The sequence below is a fragment of the Centruroides sculpturatus genome, unplaced genomic scaffold, assembly GCF_000671375.1.
Source record: "Centruroides sculpturatus isolate CEXI.00-Female unplaced genomic scaffold, Cexi_2.0 scaffold66, whole genome shotgun sequence".
Classification (NCBI taxonomy): Eukaryota; Metazoa; Arthropoda; class Arachnida; order Scorpiones; family Buthidae; genus Centruroides; species Centruroides sculpturatus.
The window spans coordinates 398,667-408,613 of record NW_019384408.1 but is presented as its reverse complement, the minus strand read 5'-3'; positions in this window follow the sequence as shown (position 1 = coordinate 408,613).

Genomic DNA, 9,947 nt, shown 5'->3' with positions numbered 1-9,947 from the left:
AATGTTAGCAGTTTCTAATTACCACAAAGTGTATTACATTCGATAAAAACTGAAGAAGACTTTGAAAAATTAGAAGATTGATGCAAAAACTGATGCACGTTCAATTTTAGCTGTGGTTCTTAGTAAAACAGAGGATGGTTTTTATAAACTTGATACTAAAACAGGTATTTTAAAACAATTGTATGCAAAATCTGAATTCAGTGTTTTGCAAAGAGAGATTTTTAACGAAAGAAGATGGATGTCCCTGCTGTAGAAATATCTTTACGTCAAACAGCAATAAAACAATCACTTAGTACTGGGCAGGGTTTCAGAAAATGTGACTGCAAATCTAAATGTACCACAAATAGGCGTACTTGTCGCAAAAACCAATTGCTACGTAATTCAAAGTGTCACCAATCTTTAGATTGCACTAATAAGTAAGTACAATTTTATCATATGTTTTGCAAATTCATTTCCCTAATTGTAGTAATATTTTAAACCGTTTGATTTTTGTATTAAAGTTTTTTTAATTCATTGATGATTGATTCAATCAACTAATTTGTTGATTGTATTAACTTGATTCTTTAGATATTGAAAATTAAATAAATAACATTATGTTAATTTAAGCGTACAGAAAGAAACGTTGCTGTTGTTCGCAAAAATCTTATTTTCACTTTACCGAGTGCCTAGTAGGTAATTCGCAGATTACCTAGGTAATTTGAGAAATGGAATAATTTTCGCAGCTTTAACGGATCACCCTAGTTAATCTGCAGATTAGCTAGGTAATGTGAACATTAACGGATTTCGAGCTTTAGCTGTAACATATATATATAAAAGACTGTTCTTCTGAGTAATCTAGAATCTAGCTGCAAGGACCCGCTTCGCTGGGCATAAAGTAACGATAGTGAAGATTAAGATAATTACATTATTGCCAACCTTACCCGTTTTCACAGAATGCAAGAATTAGGTCCCCCGTTTCCAGACTAATTAGAGAATTTTTACGTCCAGTCAAACGAACTATTTTCAACGTTTCTGGAACGTTTACAATCGTTCTATAATCGAACCAATATTCGAATTTTATGTTCGAATTAAATTCGAACAAATTCGAACATAACATTCGAAATAGAAAACCACTTTCAACACTTTCAAGCTTATATCTCCCGCACCCTTAGCTATCGAGACGCAACCACCATAGTGCATGAATGGAGACTTGGGGTTACTACCACATACAAACACCATTCATGTGCGATATGCAGTTTTGGCGGAAAAGTGAAATATAGGGACACACACGTCCATTTATATATATATATGAATATTTGATATGTTGATATAAAAATTTCATGCAGCAACTTTTTGAAAAAAATTAATCAATCTAGACATTTCTGATCTTTGATATAAATGTTCATTTTGTAGAGAACTAGTGTCCTTTGGTCGAGGTCATGCCTGTCAGATCAATGACGGTGACATGATTTTTCATTGTTCTTTAATATGAAAACTATTTAAGAAATCCAACAACGAGTTTCTTAACTTTCTCGGCAATATTTAAAACAGTGTTAAAATCTGCTATGATATTTTATTTAAAAACTTTTTATATTTTTAATTGTTATAAAATGGCAAAAAGCTGAATTTTGAAGGCAGGGATGGGTTTTATAAAAAAATTGTAAATGCTAATAACGCGTAAAATCGTCATTAAGTCCGACCTTACTCGAGATATGACACATGACTCCCTTATCTCTCCATTCTGTCGACCTTAAACCAAAATTTAATAGCATGAATCTTTCTAACACACAAACCTTCTTGCAAAATTTCAGAAATTTTCGACGAAAAGCACAATAGTTATTAAGCTTTCTTCTCCACTTAAAGAAAATCTGTTTCAAAGTCCTTCCAAAGTCTTCATCAATTTCTCAATACTTATTAAAAGTTATCATTATTAGTTATTGAAAATCACTAATAAAATAAAATCACATAGCATATACGATCGCGTTTTCAGCAAAGTTTGTACAGAAGAGCGTCGTTTATCCGAAAGCTGGTTATCCGAAAGCATTCCAGTCGGCAAATTTAAATTTTCGCTAGTGCTGTGGCGCTGCAATTTTCGGCTATTTCTCGGGCCACTCAAATATTTTACGTTTTTGATACTAAATTCACATCTGAAGTATAATTTTTTATTGTTTTTATATTTTTCAATAAATTTATTTTGTTTGTACAAAATAAAAAAATAATTTTTAACGATACAATAGTCTTCGTTAAGCTTAACATCGACGAAAATTCAACGCGAAGCGACACGCAACGGAGAGAAATTTCAACATGGGATAAATTAATATATTTTTTCGTACATGATTCGTTATCCAAAAAATAAGTTATCCGAACCACCCCAGTCACCAATTGATTCGGATAAACGACGCTCTACTGTATTGATAATAAAGAAGAGTACAGCTGGCCGAAGATCGAGGCGGTAAAAGTATCACTCTGTGATCGGGTGAGTAATTTCTAGGAATTTTTGAGTGTGCCAGTGGCCGAGTGGGTAAAACTAAACAATAGTACATTTAATAAAATAAATTAGTCGGGACATAGGTATAAACTGTAAAAAAAATTGACAAATGAATTTTTTCTTGGACTATTTGTATAAAGTGTCCTCTTTCGTAGCCTCTAAAAAAAGGTCATCTCCGCTGGTGGAATTGTTATTTCTGATGTGTTCGAATGGACAACAAAAGAGGACACATACAGATAGTTCAAGAAGAAATTCATTTGTAAATTTTTTAAAAGTGAGCAATAGTATTTTGTCCCAGGTTCGCGCCTGATCAACGGGTTGGCTATGTGAAATTTTCTGGGTTTCTTCGACTTTAGGGGCTAGTTTTTAATAGAAAATCCTCCCCAGGAGACATTTCTTCTTGGCAGATCGCTTATATGTTGCCATATCCCACCAAACCAAACAAAACCTCAGGTACAGTACTTGCACGAGTGATCTGTCCCGAATATTTCGGACCCCGTTTCTCGCTGCCCTCTCATTGCGGGTCTGGCCGAACCCATCATGGTTATGTAAAAAATCCTCTTAGTGCCCGCAATGCAGAAAAAGTAAAAAAAAAAAAATAAATAAAAATAAAGATAGATCAATGAACATAAAAACAATATACAGTATGCTAAGTTATACTTGGCATGAATTTTTTGAAAGCTAAATGAAATGTCATTTCAAGTTAAAGAGAAATCAATCACATTAATATATTGTAAATTTGTATTAAAAAGTTTTTTGCAGAAAAACTAACTATTTTCCAAAGTAATTTTATGAGAAATAACTTCATAGTGTGTCTGCGCTAACAAAGATTAAGGAATTGCTTACCAACATGCTTTCGAAAATTTTTCTATTTGTACTCATTAAAATGAAATATGAAAAGTAAAAATGTTCTTGTGTTTCTTGAAATGAATTTGTGGACGTTAGATCCATTTATGTACCCACCAGTGGCCGAGTGAATAAAACCACTGAACACTAGTCGTGAGTTCGCACTTTGCCAACGGGCTGGCCACTTTGAGTTTTCCGGGTTTTTTTTCACATTTTTAACTCCTAATTACCCAGTAAAAAGTCCCAGTTACTCATAAAAAGTCCTCCCGGGAGGCATTTCCTCGACAGATCGCCCAGGTTTCGCGTTGCCATAACCAAATAAACCAAACCTATATTTATTTACATTACGGAATATACTTGAGAATAAATTTAAATTAATTGAATTAAAATATAATGAAAATGCAGATATTAATTCGAAAAATGTGGAATGACTGATTTGTGGGAATTAAAAGCAACTAAAGCAACTTCAGCCATATTATTCAATATTATGGTTGAAATTACTAAAGTATATTTCTAAACATCTTATTATCATATATGGTAAAAATGGTGTTAATTCAGTGAATAAAATGTTAGAAAAGATAGAAACAGATTTTAAATACTTTCGAGAGGTTTGACTTGGTTAATGGAATAAAGCAACTCCTAAGCGCGATCTGCTATGAGATGTCTTCTGATAAGATTTTCTATGGGAAATTGGCTCTTATTTTGATTTTAAACACACGAAAAAACCCAGTAAACTTCACGCGGACAGCCCTTTCGTCAGGCGTGAATCCAGGACTAAATACTAGCAGGGACGGATTTATTTATATGATGCACTCACAATTGTGGAGGCTTCAGTAGTAACTAATGCTAGTACAAATTCTATTATTGAGTTTTGTACTTTAAATTTTAAGGTATTGTACATATAAGCTGCTGTATTTCGTTTCTAAAGTTCTTTTCTTTCGTTTTTCTCTTTTATATTTTTATTATTTTTTATGATGGTCACTGAGCATGTCCACTCATAAATTCGGCCCTGACTACCAATATTCAATAGTATTACCCACTCAGCCACTAGTGGGCTATATTCAAGAGAAGATAGTAGAATTAAACTATTTAACATCGAAGGGACAGAACATCAAACATTTAGCTAAAAGTATCAGGCACAGGAATAAAAATAAAATATAAATAGTATATAAATAGTAAATTAATATAAATATAAATTATAAGCATAAAATATGTTATTTTTTACACTTTATTAGAACGCTATTAGAAAAAAAAGACTGGAAAAAGGGACTTCGGGAGGAGATTTTTAAGGATAGATTGAAAAAATAAGGAAATGCAGTGAAACTTCTCTTATTCAAAGCTCCAAGGGGCAGGAAAAACATTCGAGTTACAGACAATTCGTGTTGGAGAACAATGGAGTGAAAAAATGTTGATTCTGAAGAAATTGTATTTTTATCTCTCTTGCATTATATAAAGAATCTTTGATAATTTTCTTTGTTTTAAACAGCTCCAGTAATGCCTTACAGCAAAATGTTCGATGTAACTGATGGAATCGAACAGTTTTGCAGGTGCATCTTGTTATTGAGATAAAGCAAGATGTCCTCTCGCTTTGGACTGAAACGTTGAAACAAATGGTGTTGGACAATAGACACTGATAAGTATAAGTAAGTTTCTGAAAATTTCATAGAAATCTGATAATTAGGATCACTTGGATAGAATAAACATTAAAAATTCGAGTCGGGAAAGTTGAAAGTAACATAAATCAGGACAGGGGACTAAGAAACTTTCGACTTGGAGAAAATTGGAGTAAAGGAAATTCAAGTTGCAATGGAATAGCAACAGGGAGATGTTATCTCCATGTGCTATTCTATTGAGACTTATCAAATGCTTTTCTTCGAGTTAAAGAAATATTTGAGTTACAGAAGTTTGACTTAGAGAAGTTTTACTGTAGTTCGTGTCAGTCGACTAGTTGGCCAAGAAGGTTAAGGCGTCAGACTACTCTCTAAAGGTCCGCGATTGTATTTGGGAGAACAACTTACCAGGAATTTTTTATGGGCGTTCTGTTCTGGATATATCGTGTCTTGTCCCTTATCACCCTGGCTGAATTCACGATTAGTATGGAAAAAGGTTCTTGTAATGTCCAAAGCGGAAAGAGTTAAAAATTAAAAGATTAGCTAAATTGAATAAGAATTCTTTAGACAAGAGATCTTTAACAGATTTGAACCGGATTCCTTACAATGACAGACGAATGCTAATTTTCGAACCAAAAATATCAACATGAAACGATACGGTATGCACTTATGACTTATAAGTGCATACCGTATCGTTATATTGGCATTTCCATATTCCAGGAAAGTTTTGGTATCTCGATAGATTTAAATATTGGAAAATCTGACATAAATGATGATAAAGAGAATAGACGTTTTCGTATATGATCGAATTATCTGTAATGAATATTTGAAAAATTTAAGTTAATTTTGTTTAAAACATTTAAAAAAAAAAAACAATTTTGATAAATGTAAGCAGTTTTTATTATTTAGCAAAAATCTAACAAATAAGAACGTTTTGACTTCAGTGTCTTTTTAATCAATTTTATGAAACAATCTTGAATTAATTGGATAATGTAATGCTACACTTGGGCGATCTGCTAAGGGGAGATACCTCCCGGGAGGACTTTCTATGAAAACTGACCCCTATTTATGTTAGAGACGTGAAGAAAACCCGGAAAACAAGCGGCCAGCTCGTTGGTCAGGCACAACGACGACCAACTACCAGTGTTAGTGGTTTTATCTACTCTGCCACTGGTAGAAAAATCAGAAGATCTATGAATGTATATATGAATGAAATACATTTTAATAAACGTTTCATTTATTTAGATCAGGGGTGTCCAACCCGCGGCCCAATAAACGTGTAAACAAAACCGACAAATATTTTAATTTTTTTATTATTTATTTATTTCAACGGCATAAACTCAAAAAAGAAGTTTCACAAAGTCGTAAACCTTTATTCATATTTTATTTTTGAGTGGAAAAGAAATATTTTCAAACACTTGGAGATGTGTGAATGAGGAAGGATTACTGAATAAAGCTGGAGTTGTGACTGAAAGAATTATAGACCCAAATTTGGGAAAAAGAGGGAAAGGTGAGAAAGGACAAAAGATAAAAAGTAGTGAGAAAGGTTAAATAGATCTTCTGTTATGCAAATATTGATCCTTAATTTTCCAACCTTTCTCACTTCTTTATCTTTTCTCTTTTCTCTCCTTTCCCCGCATTTGGGTCTATAATCCTTTCAGTCACAACTCCAGCTTTATTTAGTATTTCTTCCAATGTTGCAAGATTTGACTACATTGCGCCAAATGTGGCTAAGTTTTTTCGTTTGACATGGAAATTATCATTTGGTGCATTGGCTACTTCTTGGGCTACAAATTATTTATAAATATATTAGTCGAATAAAAATGCACTTTAAAATGGTGTTTCTTCGCTTTTTATTAATTAGAGACTCAAATAAAACAAATATTTGTGTTTTTCAAATAAATTTTCGTTTGTCTCTTTGATAATAAATGAATTTATCTACGTATTTCTAAGTAAAAATTGAAAGTGTCTGTAGAAGTAATTTTTTAAAATATCCTTTTTCGTGATAAAGATTTAATACAGGTACTTATTATTATAATCTAGACATGTCAATCCTTAAATATACTTGTATATTGGGCCACAAGTATATATAATATATACTTGTGGCCCAAAACTCCTTGACTTCTTCCAATGCGGTCCAGAGAAACAGAAAGGTTGGACACCCCTGATTTAGACGGTTCTTAATTATCAAATTTCTTATTCTANTTTATGATCAAATCTGACATTCATGGCTTATTCTATCGATATTTTACGCCAGAAAAAATTTTATAACTTTAATATGGATCTAAATTTAGTAATTTAACAGAAATGCAGCATGCATTATAAAAATACCCAGAGAAACAGATTTAGAAATTCAAAAGTTTGGCTTTTAGAAGATGTGAGTCATAAGTCGATGGCGGATTCATAAGTAGATCTCAAGAAAGTTTCACTTTTTCGAGAGTTGTTTTGCTCAAGGGCCCGATATACTTGGAGATATTTTAGAAAGAGAAGCCATCACCAACCGAGCAGAAAGTTTGAAATTTCTTTTTTAATCTTTAAGCAGACATTCCGAAACTTAGAAATTTCTTTTATTTTTTTCTTTACCTGAAGTAAATCTCTCGCAGAAAATAGCTGGAAATGAAATCTGGATGACTTTAACCGCTATTCGACTTAACAGAATTCAATCATTGAAGAGAGTTGATGAGAACGAAACATTACTTACTTGAATTTTTTATGTGGTTTTTTTTATTTTATGACAGATTTCATTTAAACTTTTATATTTATACAGTATTAATTTTACTTATTTATTTTTTTTTGTTTCGTTTCGAATATTTTGGAATGAAAATTCTTTACGAAAGAAATTAATTTGCTTTCACCAAACAAAATATTTGCGGTATATTATAACTTAAAAAAGAATAGATCAGGCGAAAAGTTATTTACTAATGATGTTTACAAATTACACTTTAGAAAATCTAAGATATTATATTGAAAGAAAACAGGGGAAAAAAAAAATCAAATGCAACTCCAATGTCTGGTACACTTTATAAAGTAAATAGATTAAGCAATGATAAAAATGATTTTACAAAGCGAATAATTTAATTTTATTCATACATTTCTTTATTTATCTGCTTAAAATTTAATTTGCAACTATTAATTTTGAAAATAAATAAATAAAATAATAATATTAAAAAAAAAATTGTTCAAAAATATTTATGCCACTTTTCATAAATGGCTGAATGTCGTCTTATTGTTTATTTGTCATCTGTGAAGTTTTACCAATCTGTTTTGAGCATTGCCAATCCTTTTCAGCACTTGGTATTCAGTTATCTTTTCCGTGACAGATTTTTCCCTCGAGCTGGTTGTTTCCGGATATCTTTTTGTTTTCAGCGACTGGAATTACAACTGAGGATTTTCGATTTGGAATAGAATACTTCTAGTTTTTTAATGCTTTAACTTTAATCGTTTTTTTTAAAATCAAATTTATTAATTTTTATGCTTATCAAATTTCTATTAATTAACGGTATTTCGATTATGATACTTTAAAATAAGCAACAAGAATTTTATTAAATGTAAAGTAAGCTTTTCAAAATTAGCATACGCTCAAAATATAGTCATATGAAGATTAAGCATTTCTCATAATTTTATACATTAGCACTTTATAAACACTCAATTATGATAATTATATGCATTTAAAAAGTATGATATACCTTATATTATCATGCATATGATAAAATCACAAATGATTAATATTCAGAGTGCATTAAAATGTTCTAAAAATTGTAGAAAAACATTAAAAATATTTTATTCTCGAGAAAAATATTTTCTTTAAGTATTTTTTTCAAATAATAATTGCCAACTAGATTTATTTGCAATTCAATATAGCTTCAATCTACGATTTCTCTAAAAGCGAATACGCGTAAATGGAAAATATTTCATTGAAGAGAATATTAAGTTCTTAATGTTTTTCATTATATAAACGAAATTAACCGTGAATTTTATCGCTTTATCTGAAATTTTGAATAGACAGATAAGTTGAAGAAAGTGTTTCTTAGATATAAAATTATTATTTTAGATTATAAAGTATTATTTAGAATAGAATACCGCATCTTCTTTCTAGCAAATTACTACTTTGATATTCTATTAGAAGTGTGTAATTAAGCTACCCGGTAGAAGTTTTAGAAAACAGCGGAAAATGCCAAAAATAATTTTTATTCGTATGAAAGAAAGTTTCGAGGCGAAATGTTCTTATTCTTGCCTCATCGATGGGCGAATATTGTTTCAATGTAGTTGCGGAAGGGACGAGTTCAATAGCAGAATTGATTTTATCATCAGAGAATAGTACGCTTTCGTTAGCTGCATTTACTTCGGGAAATGATTTAACGACGGCAATATCTGAATAACTTTTCCTAGAAAAGATTAATATATAAACGACAACGTCGAGACTTTTATTAATTACTTAATATTTCAGTATAATTTATTCAACATTAAGACAACACGAACAAAACCAACTTTCTTCCATAAAAATCAATTTTGTTTTCGAGATAATTTGCATTAATCCTACCTTTTTCTATCTCTTGAAATCATTGACAATAGTGAGACATTAGATGGATCCATTATATTTCCTTAGCAATGCCTCCATTCGTCATCCCGGGGCCACTCGATACGTCTAATCTACTTGGGTTGTACATTATAAATTTACAATGACATCACGTCACGAGCAACCGTTGAGAAACAGCGAGGTGCTACGAGAAGTAATGCAATTATCCTACGTCACGTTACCGGATATAGATTCTCCCCGAGGATCCAGACTACACATATTCGAGTTCATCTACCTACCATTCAGATTTTAAAAGGATTAACTATTTACTAATATTTATCTTAAAATTTTTAATATATTTAGATTTTAATCAAACCCGAAAATGTTTTTTTACGTTTTGCAATTGCTTCAACATTACTTTTTTGAAATTTTTTTATTTACATTATTTTTTTATATTGATTTTGTGCATTATTAACCTGTAACGCAGTTATACAAAATTTTATTTCTT